Below are 21,113 nucleotides of genomic sequence, written 5' to 3'. Positions count from 1 at the left end.
TCATTAATTTTAATCAGGGAACATGACGGCCATTTTGAAAGTTGAATTTTCACTTTATTGGGTTATTATTGGTGACAATCTCTCTGTATTATAAAACCAAGTATAAATATTTTATTTAAGTCCATCGCACAATACTTCAATTCAATACAGATTTTCACTTTAGCTTGTTTTTCCTTGAAAATATTGTCAATTTATTTACTTTGCACAAAACTCCTAATTAACATTTTTGAGCAATTTATTTCATACGGTTTGAAGATGTTTTTAGCACAAAATTACGAATGGACTCCAAAACGAAGTTGTATTTTTGACCGTAAGAAAATTTCTCTCTATGTAAAATGAGCATGTTCATTCGCAAAATGCATCATATTTTAATCTCCTGTTCCCAACATATTCAAACCTGTGACTACTCGCATTGCATAGATGGTATTTACCATGTTTTTAACAGCAAGCCCATGTTTTGTATTCTTAATGAAATGAAGAAATGATAATGTATCATTTTCCGCTCTAGCCATACATTTGTTTTTCATTTTTTTTTTTTTTTGCACAGAAAGGGCATTCTATTCTTTCGTATGCACATGTTTGGACTTTAATGTCTATTTGTAACAGTACGACTCTAGAGACTACCCATTGCACATACAAGCTATTGTTTTTGCTCTAAGGCGTTTTGAAACCCAACCTTTCGAATGTCAAGAGGCGACTGGGGTAAATTCAAAGTGATTGAAAATAAAGTCAAAATCTAGAGGTGCAGCTTCTCATAATTGATAAATTCGTTATTTCGTATCCCAGATAAAGTTACAGCAACGTCAAATAAAGTGTGTTTGTAGTTGAAATACCTTAAATGACTCGTGTTAAAAGTAAAAAAAAGCTCTAGGTTTAAGTTTTCCATTGTGCAAGTGTTAAAAGCGCAGAAAAAATTGCCATCACATAGCAAATAAGATTTGGATATCTTTTATAATAAAGCATAAAAATACTCTAAGGAGTGGTGAGTTGTAGATGTTTTCGATCAAGTTACTTATTACAACTAAATTACCAACATTATTTCTAAAATTGACGTTGATTTGCTACTGCTAGTTTGAAATTGATATTGCGTCTCCGTCTTAATGAAATATGGCCGTGCTGATTGTTCTTAGCAAATTAAATATAGTGGCAATGCATTAGTATTTATTTCTATTATCGAAACACGTTAAGGTCACACTTGCCAGTAGATAATGTTTCACTGTCTGGTAATATGGTTCAGCAACATGATACACTACACTTTGTCAATGTGAAATTCGCCTTGCCGACTGATTGATCCCAGTGGAAACCTAACTGCTTTTTGTATCAAGTCAAATCAATAGAGTAATATATTGGTGCTATTTTGTTTTATTTAAACTCTTTCAATCTTCAATAATTTCACTAAATTATTGCTTCAAAACAAATGATTCAAGCTATTTTGTTAAGTCTTTCATGACGACAAGTGGAGTTACATCATAAGAATCTAAGAGCTTCGAAAAAAACCTCTAATGTAACAACGTTTCACAGGTACGGCTTAAGCATTGTATATGAGGATTCACATTACATGATGGTACGAGGTGACTTGATTTGAGATCGTCCATTCCTTTGAACTTTGTTCCTAATGTCCCCTTTGGCACTATCTCTTTACTAGATTTAGTGTTGATTATCCACCCTTATAAAACACAATGGGCTCTGCCTCTCAGCCATGATAAACCAGTGAAGTTATGGAAGAAATTATTCCTTTTTTCGCTAGAAATCATATCTGATCGTGGTTACTTCAGAGTGAATGTGTTAGGGAAAGTCCGTCATTCCAGAAAGTATTGACAAAGATGATAACGAAAACCGAAGAAAATAATGCCTTTTTGATGTAAAAATATGTACATGTATGTTTTACATCCTATTTACATATGTAGTCATTTGAGGACGACCTAACTATACATGCGTGGTAAGTGTACATGTCTAGAAAACGTCGGAACACTGCGATATATTTGTGCAGATGGCTTTGTGAAACTGATACCGAATTTATGGTGATCTTACAATTAAGCAGAATGGAGTAATACACTGGAGTAGTTTTGGGTATTTGATAATTAATACTCCTGTGTATTTACTCACGGGTTCGACCTCTCAACTAAAGGCCAAAATTGAGACAACTTGAAGGGAGATATTAGGGGGAAAATATGTCTAGAAGAAGAGCAAGAATCAGATCAGATCCAATCTTTGGTCGCCCCAACCGAATCATGCAATGGAGACAGGTACAGTTCTGCGACTGACAGAACATCTAATTTCTTCGTAAGTTCCATTACATGTTTACGTATGACTAATTTACAAGGAAATCCTTCCTCCTTACATGGACATGCCTCGTTGATCTTTGATTTCTTACCAACACATGATCTATTTATAATCAAGACAGTTGTTAAAAAAAAAAAAAAAAAAAACATTTCTAAGTATTTTTCTGCGTGTGGGTGGATCATCCGTACATTTTAAAACACTTCAGGAACGGAATTGATCTGGCATGAATTTAGAACTGCTATACTCTTTAATAAAACTTTGAAAAAAGCTATGACAGATTTCCGTCGAGGTTTGTTTTCTTTGAAAGTCACTCTCTTTATACAATACGTATTAATAACCAAGACGGCCATATACAAACGATGGCTTCCTCTGATCCTGTAAAGACTGCAGATGTAACTAGTACTATGGTGTATGATAAACATGATGATTTTAGTTACCATGATTAGAAGTGTTGCTTTCCTGATAGTAACATCTTATTTGTATGAAAGCAACGATTTGCAAAATAAATCATCCATACGATGTACTGTTATCCATGTGCGTTGACGTGTCGTGCGAAGGTTGTAATTTGCGTCGCTACCATTAATCCTATTTTGCAAATGTGGTATTATCTAGATTCGCGGATTGGAACAAAAAAATCAAAATCACCAGATAGTATTATCCTTAAGTTTTTAAGAATCGTATTTGGAATATTTTGCCAAGTACAGTTATCCAATTTCACAAGGAGAATTTAACGCGTTTTTTCACTGGTATAAAAGTTTTGCTGTATTGTTGATTTCAAAGCAGGTATTTACTAAGAGTTACCGCCCTCGTAATCGTTAAAGTGTATAAAACATAATTTCTCTTCCGATTTCGTATATTGATGTTGGTATGCAATTGTCCGAGCAATTACGAATGGCGTTAGGAATAAGGTAAGCCAATCATTTTGCACAGGAAGTACAAAGGCAACTAGAAAATAGTCAAGAGATAACTGATGTGAACATTGATCTTAGTTTTTCGAACTTCAAACCAAAGCACACGTTGTGTGTCCTCAATTTCTATACTTTCATCAGACATATATTTTCTCTCAGCTTGGGCAGTTGCCATGATAGCTCATTTACACTCCCATTTGATTTTTAGTGTTCAAACAAAACAATTGCATGTCGATAGATCAGTCATTCTTAAAATTTAGGACACAGCGTTCCTTTTTAGGAAATAAGTAGATGGGATTCCTTATTTACAAAGATGACAATTCAGACGAATGCATCCAGTATTCAATATGCTGTAAGATAATTTATTCAAGGGTTTTTTTGTTGATGTTTTTCTGAAATAATGATTACTCTAAAACCTCAACATCATATGCCCATGAAATAAGCATTTAAGTTGACGTGAATTTTCAGTACCAGTGTGTTGAGTCATCAATGATTATCTCACACAATATCTAAAAAAATTGAAAACTGTGAACATGAAGCTTCTTTTCAAGATCAAATCTAAACATGAGGTACTTTACAACAATGGTCTTTTCAGTCATGATTTACAACAAAGTGTCATAGAACCGAAAATCAGCAAAATTGATCAAGTTCAAAACAACAGATTTGTTCTGTCTTTTCTTTCTTCCAATGCTTTGTTTCCAAATCTTGATATCCATCTTGAGTCCTGTCCTCATATGGTAAAAGCTGTTCCGCGGACGTTGAACTGAAAAAAAAAAAAAAAAAAGAACAAAAAACATATGGAAATCTTTTTTAACAGCAAATACCTTGTGACTGTACCTGTGAACTAAAGTAAAAAGCAGTATGTCAGCCACCAAAGGTCACAATACTATAAGGGGCACAGAAGTTTAAATACACCTATAGGAATCAAGCTTAACATTAAATGTTATCAAGGCATCTTAACTTAACTTGATTGGACAAAAAACCCTAACATTCCTGTTTATCTATCTATCTATCTACATTTATAACCTATTGGTGCTCCTTCATAAGAAGATTAAGATACAGGAAACATTCACACCGACCTTTGGTAATTGGTTCAATAACACAAAAATCAAGCGTGAAAACGAAAGTAAACTCATGCATCATTCATACGATTAACCGATCTTTTTAAGGAGGTCAGTAAGACAGGGTTGATATTGAATTTTTCTTTTTGGTAATTGCATCACAGACATAAAACGTAATTCATTTCAGTAATTATTGAACGAATTCCAAATATCATTAATGATGGCACATTTATTTCGTTTGGACAGACAATCTGACTGTAATTCGTACATTTTGTAAGAAAAATGCAGCCAGTCTTCTCACGGTAATCTTAAATAAGTGTTTCATCAAAACGGTATATATAGTAGTGATAGGATTTGTCTCCCAAGAGCAATTGGCAGCAGAGAGGAAGGGACTAAAATGGAATATGACCATTGCATTATCCAGTAATGCTTTCAAAAGTGTCCAATTATGGTTTGATAATTCTAGGACACGCAGACTATTTCTAAATATTAAGATCGGTTTATGGAAAAAAACTTAATTTAGAATAAAGGGTGCCGGATACAATATATTCTGACAAGACGTAAGGATTAGGAGATTTAAAGCACATTGAGCATACACTGTATTATAGGCTAAACAATGAATTTTACAACGATCATTTGTTTAAAATATTTCTTTTGAAAGATTTCAACATATGCCCCAATCGTATGTAAATAATAATTATTGCATACGTCTAATACCTAAAGGCCTGCGCTATATTAATATTACAATATTTGCACAGCACCACTGACTCCGTATTATTCTAGTTTGGGGTTTGTTACCAGAAAATGTAACATAGCTACAAAATGTACCATTCTCCGCAGATACAATTACATGTCCAATGGTGTCTGTGTCGATGTCCCCTAAAATACCAGAATGACTGGAAAAAGAAATATTTCTGAAAGCATTTCATATAGTCGAAATAGTGAAATCAATTTAGAGTAAATCAATACTCGATATGTATCATAAATAAGGTGAGAAAGGCTTATTTCGCGTTAATTATGTGTCACTATATATCAATATCATGCTTGTAAAAACAAATGCACGTGATGGACGAGTGTAGCAAGCAATGGTCAATAAATATTGTAGCTGATATAATATAAAATAAGGCACGATTTATGAATAACTATAAACTTTTCCTTCTTCAATCGTAACGTTTTGGCTTTATTTTGAAAATCTATGTAAACGTTGGAAAAGTGCATGCCTGGAGTGTTAGTTATTGTGCGCAATGAGCAATCAATGTTTACACCGGGTGCCTGTGCATAATAACTATGGTTTTATAACTTCAATCAAGTATATGTTGTCTCCTGTGGTACCTCATGATGAAGAGATGATAGTACACAAATAATCCACGTATGCTAAACATTTTATACTTTTACATAATGTTTATAAAACAGAAATATTTATTGTGAGATTTTCGATTGTTTCTCGAGGAAAAATTAGCGGTGCAGTTCGATCAAATAAAATAAGAGCAATAGGTAAAATAGATATATTAAATAATAGCGCATTGTTTGTCTCTTACTCTAAAATCAAAAAAGAAAAAAAAGAAAACTTTTGGCATGTAAAAACCAAGTAGACGTGAATGCGAGAATCGAAATGAATAAACTAGAGATCGGTATGCTGGTAAATATTAAGGAAAGATGTGCATAGTAAAATGTTACTCATATGTACCTAATCAAACATATCGGAACAAAACTCAAATATCAGGCGAAAATTAAGAAGGAGGTTACAACAAAGAAAATGAAAATTCATGAATTGCAATTGTAACGCATGTGATATAATTCGGTAACGCAGCCTACGATAGAGATAGTGATGAGTCGGACGCATAACAACCGATGAAGTCAATCAAGCTCTTGTTATAATCTATCATATAATCTAAGGTAAGCTGAAAAAGTTGCTTTGATGCAGAGAACGGATACTAGCATTTAGTCTGGAATACACAAAGATAGAAGAAGCGCAGAAACCAATGTTCTGATAAGAACTTTAGTTTATTGTATGCTTGCTTTCTGTAGTGTAGAAACGAGAAAATGCTGTATTTGATTAAATTTCTTCGTGGGCTAAATGTATTCGGCCCATCATTTCTAAGATAATTTGCAGCTTGACAACAAAAATGAAAAAAAAATGTCACCATTCCTCTTTCCACACTAATAAAACTACATGACATGTATGTTGTTGTGCAAGCCGATAAGGCGTCCAATAATTTTGTCATCATCTACAGACATTCCATGTATACAAAAAGAGCTCGGATCGTTTGATAATTAAGGAAACCCCACATAAACATTATGCAATGTTTCCAAAGAAATAACACTGGCTTATCATGTTTGTTTCGGTATAACTATCATTTAGATTGCCTATCAATGATAAGGATACGGGCCTCCCTTGTTTATATCGGATTTCTGAACTTAACAAGAATCAATATAAACTACATTTTATTGCGGGCTTGTCTAGGTGCTCAGCTAAACCTTTGTCAAAACTACTAATTACCATTCTTAGCAAACTCCAAAGAGCTTTTGATCAATATATCTTCAACATCCTCTTCTTAAAACCTTTCGTCATGTTAGAGCACATGATTCTTCCACCCTGAACTATATTGAAGTGTATTTCGTGAAATATATGTCCAAATCATTTCCGGTGGACGAAATTATGCAAATGATCGAGTTTCTGGTCGACAACATATTTGTCCAGTTTAGATATCTTCCCACAGACTAGAAAAATAGCTATTGGAACTAATTGTAGCCCAATGTTGGCTGACTTGTTTTTGTTTTAATAAGAGGCTAAATTTATCGAAGATCAAATTGTCCATCACTTGTAACCATCGACAGAAGAGCAAGTAGACCCTTTTCTCGGGACCTGTCTCTATAGTAAGATCAACCTGGTCTCGGCACCTGTCTCTATCGGAAGATTAACTTGGTCTCGGCGCCTGTCTCTATAGTAAGGTCAACCTGGTCTTGGCGCCTGTCTCTATAACAAGATCAACCTGGTCTCGGCACCTGTCTCTATAGCAAGATCAACCTGGTCTTGGCGCCTGTCTCTATAGCAAGATCAACCTGGTCTCGGCACCTGTCTCTATAACAAGATCAACCTGGTCTCGGCACCTGTCTCTATCGGAGGATTAACCTGGTCTCCGCGCCTGTTACTGTTACTATAGCAGGATGAATCTTGTCTCGGCACCTTTTCTCTTTAGCAAGAACAACCTTGTCTCGGCACCTTTTCTCTATAGCATGAACAACCTTGTCTCCGCGCCTGTCTCTGGCAAGAACAACCTTGTCTCGGCACCTTTTCTCTATAGCATGAACATCTTTGCCTCCGCGCCTGTCTCTATCAAGAACAACCTTGTCTCGGCACCTTTTCTCTATAGCATGAACATCTTTGCCTCCGCGCCTGTCTCTGGCAAGAACAACCTTGTCTCGGCACCTTTTCTCTATAGCATGAACAACCTTGTCTCCGCGCCTGTCTCTAGCAAGAACAACCTTGTCCTGGCACCTGTTTCTAGCTAGAACAACCAGTCTCTGATAGTCAGTTTCATAAGCCGTTGTTTTGTCTTCGATGAGATTGGTGTTATGATCTTCTAACAAATTATAGGCATACCTATGACACTTTTCCCAAATGTTGGCCTACTTATTTGTGTTTTCATAAGAGGCTAAGAGAGCAACATGGACAACTTTCCACCAAGATATATGTTCATATATTTCCCATTCCTGGATAGCAACAAACCTGTGCTCCCAACTTAAGATGTTTACATGTGTCAAATAATTTGATATTCAAAGTCCTGCTCCCATTAACACGGTTTTCGAAATCGCCAACTGACCGACAAACACAGGGTTTCAAAAAATACAGGGTGATGAAAATGATCAAGAAGTTTTACCGTCGTCATAGTGATCTCATTTGAAAAAAATATCTAATTTCTTTTTGCGACATAGGGTTGAACGTGTTTGATGCTCGTTATTTTGTCTGTTGGTCCCATTGATGTATACCCTGTTTTCATTTGAGAATGTGTCATTACTTACTGGGATTGACCAAGATTTACCTGGCGGGTGTCGTCAATAAAGCAGAAGACGCGTATTCGTCCGGAACACATGATGATATTCTCTTTGTACTTTTTCGGGAGTCATTTATGAAAAAAAAAACAAAAAAACTTAGTTTTATTGAATTTAAGATTATGATCATGGTGCCATGTTGGTATTTTCTTTCGCTTTCTCTTCCTCATATCACTGAAGGATGTGCCAGTTTTGGGTGGTGGAATTCTCGGAGAAAAAATACGAACCTGCGGCCAGTTCCTGACGACTGTCCAAGGTAGGCCTCGAATCTGCGACCCAGAGGTTGAGGGTTATTGATAAAGATATCGGACGCATTAACCAAATGTCAACGCGGCTCTTGAAAGTGATAGTTGCGTTTTGTTTTGCACTATCTACAGACACAAATAAGTGCTTTGTTTGTTTTACTGGTTAACGTTTTATCAACAACTATGGTTATTTAAAGTTATGTAAGTGTTTGTGATGAGTAAGTGTGTTTTTTCGATCTAAACGGCCTACAAGAAAGGAGAAATACGCTGCAAAGCTTTTGCAAAAGACACATAAGTGAACAGCAATACAACTTTAGAGTTAGATACAATAGAGGCAAATAATTAACGAAACTGCATCATACAGCTGTTTCGTCCCTAAGGACTCATCAGTGAAGCGAATGACCTGAAGTTGAAACCTAGAAGGCGAGTGAGGGAAATCCAATGGAAAGTTCAATTATAGATGGGGAGTTGCACTAGCCCTATAATCCAATCATATATATGGTAATTAACAGCGTAAAGTACATGTGTAGATTCTGATCCGTGCCACATTTTGAATTAATTAAAACGTGCCATGCAGGTTACAGTGACTATGTTCTCCTAAATAACAGTACGAAGCGCCGACAAAATTAAGTACGGTGGTACAAAGGCTATTAACCTTTAACAATGCGGAGGGTTCATAAAGGAGCAATTCGTATTAAAACACAAGACATTTCCAACGAACTAAAACCAGACAAGTTTTTCTCTTGAGTATCATACAGAAGCGATTTTTGTACCATGTCAATTGATAAACTTTGGCAAACACAGACAAAGGCATAATTGATATAACTTGATCATGTGTCCCTATGTGGCAGTAAAGGATAACCTAGACTCAAATTAAAGCTAGATTGTTGATGATAATTGAATAAGCATATTGTTACGAAAATACAACTACTCTGTGCATATAAGAGATCGACAAAGTTGAACCGATAACACTAAATATTTGACAAGAGATAACAGACATCTTGACGTACATCAATTTATGATCTCCTTAGTTAATAAAAGTTAGATTTTTCTTTCTTTTCGCGTATTACATGTTGTATTGAATGCTGAATTACATATAATAAGTGTCAAGTAAGACATCAAGAGCAAAGGTTATACGAGGAGGTGTCCAGAAAGACATCAAGAGCAAAGGTTATACGAGGAGGTGTCCAGAAAGACATCAAGAGCAAAGGTTATACGAGGAGGTGTCCAGAAAAACATCAAGAGCAAAGGTTATACGAGGAGGTGTCAAGAAAGACATCATGAGCAAACGTTATACGAGGAGGTGTCCAGAAAGACATGTCAAGAAAGACATCATGAGCAAACGTTATACGAGGAGGTGTCCAGAAAGACATCAAGAGCAAACGTTATACGAGGAGGTGTCCAGAAAGACATCAAGAGCAAAGGTTATACGAGGAGGTGTCCAGAAAGACATCAAGAGCAAAGGTTATACGAGGAGGTGTCCAGAAAGACATCATGAGCAAACGTTATACGAGGAGGTGTCCAGAAAGACATCATGAGCAAACGTTATACGAGGAGGTGTCCAGAAAGACATCATGAGCAAACGTTATACGAGGAGGTGTCCAGAAAGACATCATGAGCAAACGTTATACGATGAGGTGTCCAGTAAGACATCATGAGCAAACGTTATACGAGGAGGTGTCCAGAAAGACATCATGAGAAAGGCTTATACGAGGAAGAGTGTCCAGTATGACAATAGGAGAAAGGCTTATACGAATGTTCAGTAATGCTTCAACAGCAAGGGTCTTACAAGACATAAACAGGGAAAGTCATGAGAAAGAGTGTCGACCTCAAACAGTTGATAGTTCATATAATACTTGTATTATCCACCAAATTTACAACTTTTGTTGCTTCTTTTAGTTGATAAAACCACAAACAAGAAAAAGGAAGTGTCGACTTTCCGCATTTGATTATGCTTGTAAATAACGGCATTGCAAACGAGTTATTTTCTATGTGGTTGATTTTACTGTTGAAAAGGACTCATTCGCTGATCCGGATAACAATATATATGGTTGAAAAAATATAGGAAATTAACAAAACTGTTTTTGCTAAATCTATGCCGCAATAGAAAATTTGGAAAATTTGGTCCATCGAAACGATAACCGTTGTCTTGTGTTCCAAATAAGACAATGCAAAAATATGGTGAAAGGAAGGACTTATATGCAGTTCCTCGTGGCGGTCTTTTGATAATGTTGCCCATTTCATCTGATATTGTCTAATATTGATTAGTCATTGATTAGTCAGTAGGTGCTTTTGTGATTCTCATCTTAGAAAGAAGTATTATCTACAGAAAAATGAAAGGCATCAATGTGTATTATGACGATATGAGTGTAGCCACAGTAATGTCTAAAGCGTACCATTAAAGAAATAACGATGGAAGGCATTATAGACCTGACTTTGATCTGAAGAAAACTTGTGCACTGGACAGTAAGATGTATGGGAAATTTAAAAATAAACATTCAACTTTTAATGGAATTAATATCTTAAATAAAATAGAGATCAGCGCGCAATATGGTAGTTTGATGTTTGCCTGCAAAGCTGTGTATTTTAATCAACAATAAATACTAAACTAAGGTAGTTGAATAGTTTAAAGTTCAATCATAAACTTCTAACATCTTATTTTCGGTGTTTGTGGCATTTTTAAGAGATAGGCATCACAATTATGAAAATAAGCTTTAACAATACATACTTCTTAGTCATTAACATTATGAAAATTGCCTGTATCATTAGACTTATTCTTGGCCATTAAAAATATTAAAATAATTTGTATCAATACAGATATATTTTTGTCCATCAAAATTATGAAGATGACCTGCATTATTAGGATAATGTAAGATAATCTGTATTAATGCATATGTATTTTGGCCATTAAATTGATGAAGGTGACCTATATCATTTAAATTTTGTTTGGAAATTAAAATTATGACGATAATATGTATCAATATGCTTATTTTTGACCATTAAAGTTATGAAGATTACCTGTTTCATTTGACTTATTTTTAACCATTAAAATAATGAAAATACCTGTGTTAATATAAACTTACTCCTCGCAATTAAAAATATGAAGACAGTGTGTATCGTATGTGATGGGCATTCATTCAACAATTGTAGATATACTTTAAGGTCAATATTACAAATTGTCTTTAATTTAATCTCAAGAACGGCACTTTTGTCTAAATAGGATTTTATGCACGATAATCATTAAAGAGAACATACATGGATATTATCCAATACAAATGTCAATTGATACTGCTAGTTGACATGTCAATGACCAGATGGTAATACTGAAATCTATCGTCCTTCACATCCGCTGCAACCGTAGTTGAAAATCAACTAAAACCCACTAAAAACCCAACAGATAAAAACACATCTTTCTTAATGATTGGTTTAACATAATGGACATCTCTGGGCTAATAAACTAAATTGTAGTGGGAAAAAAACGGCATACCGGCGTTTTCAATCTCGTATTACCTTGGGACAAAACATGCCAAATAAAATCCCTGTTAAAGCAGAAAATAGCTAAAAAGAAAAAAAACATTGATATTTCAAATCAATGGACAAACAATTCGTTTCATAATTGGCAATGAAGTGCTAAAATGTTCGTTCCAGTTCGTGACCTCAACAAAACCGATCTACTCTGGAAATGTTTCTTCGACACGAGAGTGTCTTAAAGATGGTCTGTTATGTTGTTTCCCAGTCTGGTCATATCATCCATCAATCAAGGTCAATGATGACGTCATTTATCTACTACCAGATCTACCTAATTCTATTATCTAAAACCTGAAACCCGGCTAATCTCTATAAACAGCAATTATTTCTATTCTCATTATGTTACAATTCATTATAGCGTGTACTTATCTTTTAGTCAGGGGTAAAAAGTATATTAACGAGTCTGTAAATTAATCTCATTAAGACTATTTGTTTTCCTGTGCAGTATGAAGCTCCACGTGTTTGATGCTCCTACGTTTGCCTGTCAGTTCCGTTGTATACCTTGTCCTCGTTCGGAAACGTGACATTACTGATTGGGCAGATGTCGTCGATGAAGAAGACGCTTATTCTTCCGAAATCCTCTGGAGTCTCCGTTTCTTATTTCTTTTGTTAGCACTTTTACCGAGAATTATTAAATTAGAGTTTAGATTATTATTATATCAACATCATGGTATTTTCTAGCCCCGCCTCGTACAAGTGTTGGGACTTGTTTATCTCCGAGGTAAACTAATAACTTAAACGAATATTAGATATTGCTTAATAATTGAATCTTTTAAAAGAATTTTATAGTTATATTCCTCAGCATTTTAGTGATGTCTTATTTCATAGCCACGTCTTAAAACTGTAACAGTCAAACATGACATTGCAAGCAATACAACCAATGATGTTTTGATAGGTTTAGGTTTTTCTTTTTAAATTTGGCGGAATTCAATTTTTGTACCATCATCTTTCATATATTTGTGTCAGGTGACTGTAAAATAGCAAAATAATAGAATAAAACGCTTGCTTTCCAATAGGATATCAACTGATCACTTACCTATCTTTCAATAGCTTACAAAAATTGTACACTTAAGGGTTAGATGAGAAGCATACGTATTAATTATCATGCAGCTGTCATAATACCAAACTGTGACATTAACCTTCATCCTGACAATACAAGAATGAGTATCACTACCAACATTATTATGATAATGGCCATCTTAGATCGACATGAGGACATTTATTGTCACCTTACTATAGAATGTTAGCAGAAGCGAGTGAAGAATATGCCTGCTGCCATTTATTACATGTCGTAAGAGATTACTAATTGTAGGACACCCCTTGCGAATTGGTGATATGGTCTCCGATGTCTTCTATAAAGAGGGCATCAGGGAATCCAAGAATATGGGTAATTTTTTTTCTATTGCGTATTTGTAGGAGAATAAAAGTAGGTCTCCTGCATAATCATGGTTTTCTCCGCTGTTTTCCCCTGACGAAAAGTAAAGTGACACTTTAATATCGAGCTTCACCTCCTTTCCTCTATATTCATTCTTAACCTTCATCTCTTCGTGTTCCTCTGGACACCGGCTGTTTTTGAGGACGTTAGTCTTTGTAAAACAAACAAAATAATATTACACTTGAGTATTATGTAATATCCTTATAAACCTACCGACTTCTGTAGAGTAGCATTTTTGGATCTATTTAAGCCACGTTTTAAACAGTCGTGTGTCTTTACTACAGTAGATACTAAAACAATATAAATAAATACATGGCCTCCTCCTGAGGAGGTTGCCGGTTACATATTCTTGATTCTGTCAAATTTAAATACATCTTCTGGCGGAATGTTTGGGATATGAACAGTTACGTCGAAATTGACGGTAGACATTGATGATTTTGTTTAAAAAATCATGCTGGACGAACACTTGAAAAAATATTCTTCGAATAGAATAAGATAAGAATATTATGGATTTTTTTTTGGTTTTTTTTTTTTGTTTTGTTTGTGTGTTTGTGTGTTTGTGCGTTTGTTTGTTTTGTTTTGCTTTTTATTTTAAAGTCCATTTTTGTCTTAACGACCAATCAGCAAGGAAAAGTTCATTAGGGCCCACACGAGGTAAATAAAAAGAACTGTGAAATAAACATCATTAAACGATAAAGAAAGCACATAGATAATCTGGAATGGTTTGTTTGTTACAGAGATCGGAGATTGATGATAATCATACGAACTTGTGTTGGCTGGATGTCAATGCCACCAGTTATTACAGTGTCCGTAATGGTGCATAGAACTTGATCTCAGAATCAATACAACTCGAACGGGGTTTCAAATGACACAAATTATGTATTCAATGTCTGATGCCTGCTGTAACTGACTACATGTTCAACAGGCACGTAAACTGCATTACGTGTGTTTAAACATGCCTATTTCTTACATATATATCATTTATTTATTTATTTATTTATTTATTTATTTATTTATTTATTTATTATGTAACAAAAAAAGCATAAACTTATAATGAAGAATATATAGATTTATATATGTTGATTCAACGTTTAACAAAGAAATCCACTCCTAACTTCTTTAATATACCAAAAATGATATATGAATAAATCCGACTCGTTTATACAGGGTCGTATATTATTTCAAAATGTTTCTGTGTCTTATTCATCATCTTATCATCTAAATTATTGATATAATCTGCAGTGTACATTATCCGCGGTGACGTGCAAGGGGTTGACGTGGAGTAGGTCAGCATGACGCCAAAATGACGGACAACACACAATTAATTTGAAACTGAAAATGCAAGAATGTGATATAGGGGCATGATTCTTAATTCAGTTAAACAATAACGAAGTGCTGAAAATATGTTATATATATATATATTAAGAGATTACAGGATATTCTGCTTAAAAGAAAATTTGATATAGTAATATGTTATGATTATATAATTTACACAGAAAAAATACTACATACCCTCACTTCTGTCTGCACCTCAATATAAACAAGATAACGACGTTGTCAAGAGTTATTAAGCACATCTTGTGCTAATTTAAGGCATTTATTCATATGTAATTTTATCAAAATTTTATAGTGATAAAAGCCGACATGGTATGTCTCATTCCTCCGATACTTTTTTTCACTCATACTAACAGATGGATCCTCACTAACTTTATTAACGTTCCCGTAATCTTGGACTTTTATCCATGACGCCAAGGTTAGGTGATGGGGCATTACTGAACAGAGTTGGACACTTATGTGTTCGTGATGGGATGAGAGGGGGGCATCAAATATTGATGTCTGGCTTGCAAAGCTACTGCTGCACTACCAATGTACGAGGAGAAGTCATTGAATTGACGCGTGCTTTACAAAGACGTGTCTATGAACTAGGACAAATTTTCAGTTTAAAGCATTTGGATTTCAGAAAAAAGGAAGTGTTATTTTAATATGAAACCAACAGATTACCAAAAACAATACTTTACTTTGCTTCATTTTATTACTCTATGAGTGTAAGACGAAATAAAAATAAACACGGAAAATGAGAATTAAGATGTTACAATTGGCGTCACACATTCTAAGATTTTTCTCATTACATGATCCATTGTAAGAATAGTATCGGTACCCATTGAGACGAAGCAAGGAGAGCCAATGTGAACAGTCTTGGACTCATCAGTTTTAACGTTTGTAGGGGAAAAATCGCATATACAAATTATCTGACAAAGAAGTTACCAAGTTACTTCGACATCCAAAAGTCAGTAATTCTGTCATATATTGTCGTTTACTAAGTCTTTAGTAAATGATGAATTTATTTTTCATTCCACCAGAATTGGAAATACAAGACAAGACAGATTCTTATACATCAACCGTTTATCTCGGTCTTTTCTTAGACAGCTTTATCACGATTTTCGTGCAAGAATTCGTCAATAGAAGTACAAATTCGTAACACAGGATTTCAAAAGATGCTAGTTGATGAAAATTATTGAGAAGTCTAACGGTCGTCATAGTGATATTATTGAGAAATGTTCAATTTATTTGTACGATATAATGCTGGACTTGTTTGTTGCTTGTTAGTTTGCATGTTGGTGCCGTTGTTATACACCTTGTTCTCATTTGAGAAAGTGCCATAACTTACTTTGATTGACCAAAATTTTCATGACGGGTGTCGTCGTTGAAACAGAAGATGCTTACTCTTCCTGAACACCTGGTCTTATTCTTCTTGTTTTGTTTCATGAGTCTCCGTGTAAATCTTTCTTTTGTTCAGACTTTGTCCTAGTTCTATTGAATTTCAGTTTTCGAGATTACGACTATATTCATTTGTTGGCATTTACTTGTTGTTTCTTAAATGCGTTAGATTTTTGAAGGTTGAAATATGAGCCAAATTGTAAAATTGCAGAGGAAGTATATTAAAATTATAACCTTTGCTTACAGTTTGAAAAAAATGAAATAAAAAAAACTATTCACTAAGCGATAAGCATGATTGTGGATTTTATTTTCGTGAGCCTTTATTTTCTTGGGTGTTACTAACTTCTTGGTTTTCCTCTAATCCCGTTAGAGACTGCAAATACTGAGCGCAGAAAATGCAATGAAAGAGTTTGGGAATATCTTAACGGAGACTGTGGACAAGTCAAGTAGACTTCCGTGCTGTATGTTTTTTTTTCTTAATATGGATACGATTATCGTCGTTCAACGTTTTTAAGAAATCAAACTTTGAAAACAAGAGCATGAAGGCGTTATTGATATTCCATTTGAGAAATGTGTAGCTAATACTTCGATCCTATTTATTGTATCTTAGCGAAAACAGGAATATAGCTGTAAAGAAAAGGAAAGCATAATGGTCACAAACCCTGATCATTACGTAGAACGTAAATATCACACTCTCCAGAAATGTTTCAGCAATGTCATGGTTGTTGGGGACAACAGTAGTAAGCATGTTGTTAATATTGCTCAATATGTTTCGATGTATACAAATGAAATATTACACCTTGTGTTCTTATTCTTGTAATTTTTTTTTATTTTATCAGATTTTGTTCTCGATTCACTGAATCTGACTTTGAATCAATATTTTGATGACATGTCGGTATTTTCTTGTTGATATTGACACGTGTTTATTAAGCAATACCGATTTAACTGTATCAAGATGATAAAATACAGAAAGGCCATTTTGGACTATACAGTGCCAAGAATTTGGATTTGGAAAATCCAAAACATATTTGCTGACCAATTTTATTTCTATTTAGAGTAATAGTACTTTCCATTCAGAATAATTTGAGATCTACGGGTTTTTTTCAAGAGAAAAACATGTTCACAAATATCTCTTGCTTTGCACTATAATATATCACACATCCGTATTCGAATTCTTGACTTAAATCACAAGTGATACATTAAATGGGTGTGAAATTATCTGTCTTTGACTCGAGCTGTAAATTAATGTCACAATTGTTGCTCTTGATGAGCGTCCATGTATAGAAGGATAGCGTGCGAAACATGATAATGACATCCTACCCCAACGACTTTGAGTATTAAAATTCCTGAAAACAGGCGCACAATGCTTGGCAGGGCGTGGCGACAGATATGTACTATTGTCGTTCGAACGTGTGATTCCAGATGAGCTACCGAATAAGAATCATGTATATTTCATTTAAGAACGATTTTCTGTTGAGAACTACGGTTTTCAGACAGAACTTATACATGGTTGCTCCTTACAGTAAAAATTAGTATTAACACGTTCCATTTAAAATGTGACCTATTTTGCTGTATTAATTATTATATATAACTTAAGAGGTTGGCCCAAAATATAGGTCAGTTGTATATATGTATAATTAGTCACAAGTAACGTTGTTTTGTATACAAAACTGACCGTAAGTTAATGCTGAATATATAGAGGTCAGGCCATAAAGATTATTTGAACTGATAATCCGAGATGTACCAAACTCATTGACGAGAAATAAGAGGCAGTTAGCTGACAGCATTGCAGCTGATGCAATAATGAGGCATATCTGAATATAGTGGTCACAGGAAGAACACGGTTGAGGGGAGCACCTGGACATTAGCTCAGTACTAATGGGAAAATCAATGATGATTGAGGCGTCACTGGAATGTGTTCTGTCGATGGTCCTTAATTCTAATTTGCTATTGAGAGTTGAGAGATTAAGTCGTCTCCGTCCTGGTAAATCATGAAATTAGGGGACAGTCGATTTTTTCAGATGCATATCTTACCATGAAATCACTAACAATATGAACTAGTATTTCTTTATCATGAATGTACATCGTCAAGGGGTCAAAGGTAGTTTGATAATTTGAAGCATATTTTCAGGTAAATGGTTGGTTGATAAAATGTTTCGGTACTGCACGCAACTCATAAAGCAGACATGACAAGTCTCTTAATTGTGGCTAAAACATATTACACAGGAGCTGCATGATGTAGTTTTATTGATTTTCTATAGTGTAGGTGTCAGTTACGTCTTGTTTGAATGCGTTATTTTCTTGCTTGTCTATGTCTTAACATAAGAAAATTAGACCAATTACCAATGGAAGAAAAATAAACACTCTGTGGCAAATATTTTGTTTGTTTGCTTTTCGTTTTTTTTTTTGTTTGTTTTTTTGGTTGTTTTATTTTGTTTTGTTTTTTTACGCCTTAGACGCGTCAAGTTTGGATGTTGGAGGAAAGTCGGAGTTCCCGGGGAAAAAACAACAAAAAACCACCAACCTGTGACCAGTACTTGGCGTCTGCCCACGTAAACCTCAGACTCTCGACAAAGGGGTAACTTGTGATAAAGACAGTCAGACGCCTTAATCACTTTTCCAGCGCGGCCCTTTTGTCAGGCAAATGGTCTATACAAATGTGTTAAGCGTTGTTAAGCTGGTAACAACTCAGAGATTTTCACATTTCTTTGGAACAAAAACCGATGCTATTGCAGAAAATAAAGTAGTTGTGGACTTACAGAACCTTCTTCCAACCACCTTACTTACATTTGGGCAGAGGCACTTCCAGGCAATGGTAATATTGTGACTCTTTATTTAGAATTAACGTTGATTTAGCGACGACAAACTTTGGGGATCTTTCTAAGGTGCCGTGTACTTATAAGCGAACCGAAATACCCGTGCATCTTAAGGAAAGGCTCGACTTTTTCTATAAGAAATTAATCACTACCCATCTCCCAAGTACTGCAGAAAACGTAGATTTTCGGTGATGGAAACTTTTAAAGCAAGACGGCTTTTCTTCTCCTATAATGCCAAACGCCATTCATTACTTATAAATCCGTTTTAAACGTTTTTCAGAGGTCGATGGAATTTACGTTAACATTTCAGCGTACTGAATAGTTGTGACGAGAATACATATGTTATATATACATTAAAATGCCGTAACACGGAAGATCTATTCTTATACTTACCGATACTGATGGATTATGCCGATAATATGTTGGTTCTAACTTAAATGAATTATTTGTCATCGACAGTGGGAGCTGACAGGTGCGTCGTTGCCATTTTAATGTCCTAAATGAGATTGTAATTGTCACGTGCTGAAAATCGTACCCCTATACACACATTTATTGAATTTAACTTATCTTACAGCTGTTTCGTTCTTCTAGAGCTAGTCAGTGATTTTAAGATTTCAAAAAAATCAAAACTACTCGAAAAAAGGTAAAAATATAGAAGGGGATGTGCACATGTCCATTATTTCAACATTTCGTAATTTTCATATTAATGATAATCCACTCACCTCCCGTAGAGAGTGTGGCCGTCCTTCAGTGACCCCTGTAACAGTTGAGAGTAGTATAATCGATATAAAACCAATGCCAATTGATTCAGCATCGTGGTAACATAACGACTGGTTTGCCCTTTTACAGTGTAATGTAACAGGTGGGGTTGCATTGCTTTGGCGGTGTACTTCATGTGAGGTAAAACTGTAAAAAAAAAAGTACCACACTTTACACGAAGATATCACGGCTCTCGAAAACGCGCACGCAACACATGCACATACATCGCATACACAGGGGTCATCCTTAAATGACGATATAACTTTTATTGGAACGTTGAGCGACATAAAACCATTAATACTATCAACATTGTGGTAATGTAAGGTTCTCTATAATATGACCGTGGCGAGTGTACTGCTGGATACTTCAATGTGATAACACTAAAGTTGAGGAGGCAGACAACCGATATATCGCAACCTCCTCAAAACATGGTAACTTATGCACTCATCCATATTCCTAAGGAGTCCGTCCTTAAATGAACATAGAAGATGAGAAGACAATAAACGATATTGAAACCTAATCAAACTAATTCAATTTTACGTCTCACAGATGCCTCGGAAGAAAAAAAATAATGCTCCTACTTTAACGTTTTTTACTTGGTGACACAATGAACACTGTTAACTGCATACAATTGCCTTCCGTAATACACACCATGGCCGCATCCCGATCAGTATGTCTTTTTACCCAGCACCTAATGCGACGTATGTCTACGCTTGTGTGAGAAATTGGCTTCGATATATCTTAAGTCGTCTGCTTGTGATAGACAGCCGCCTAAAAAGGTAGGCACGTGTATGACTACTTTGTCCGCAAAAGGAATACGCGAAATAGAGTACTGACTATACAAAAAAATACAGAAAAACAGATCTCATTTAAATGTACTGAATATTATCATTTTTCTTTTATTGAGATATGCAGTTGGAGGTGTTTGATTCTCTTGTAGATCAGTGTTTTTTTTTTTTTTTTTTTTTTCTTCATTTTTTTGTACTAGTTTTATTGAATTTGAGTTAAGAATTTCCTGGGTTTTTCAAACCAGCAACTTGTACTCTTGTAGGTAGATATATAGATAGATATGTACCTGCTGTCCCCAGTGTGTATTGGTAAAGAGTGGCATACCTTTGGAACTTCAGAGCACAATGACACAATCTCTTTGTGTTTCACTTAAATGTAGACACACGGGGCTCTCTAGTACTATTCTGCTAGCTTGAGACATTTGGATCCCTTCCGGGTTGTCAAGCGTAATTAACTGAGATGTTGATAATTGTACACGTGGGGTTTTGTAATGTCTTACCACAATGCATCAGGAGTAT

Source organism: Ylistrum balloti, unplaced genomic scaffold, assembly GCF_031769215.1.
Source record: "Ylistrum balloti isolate Yb309-2 unplaced genomic scaffold, AGI_CSIRO_Ybal_v1 Utg369798, whole genome shotgun sequence".
Classification (NCBI taxonomy): domain Eukaryota; kingdom Metazoa; phylum Mollusca; class Bivalvia; order Pectinida; family Pectinidae; genus Ylistrum; species Ylistrum balloti.
This window is presented reverse-complemented; position numbering follows the sequence as displayed.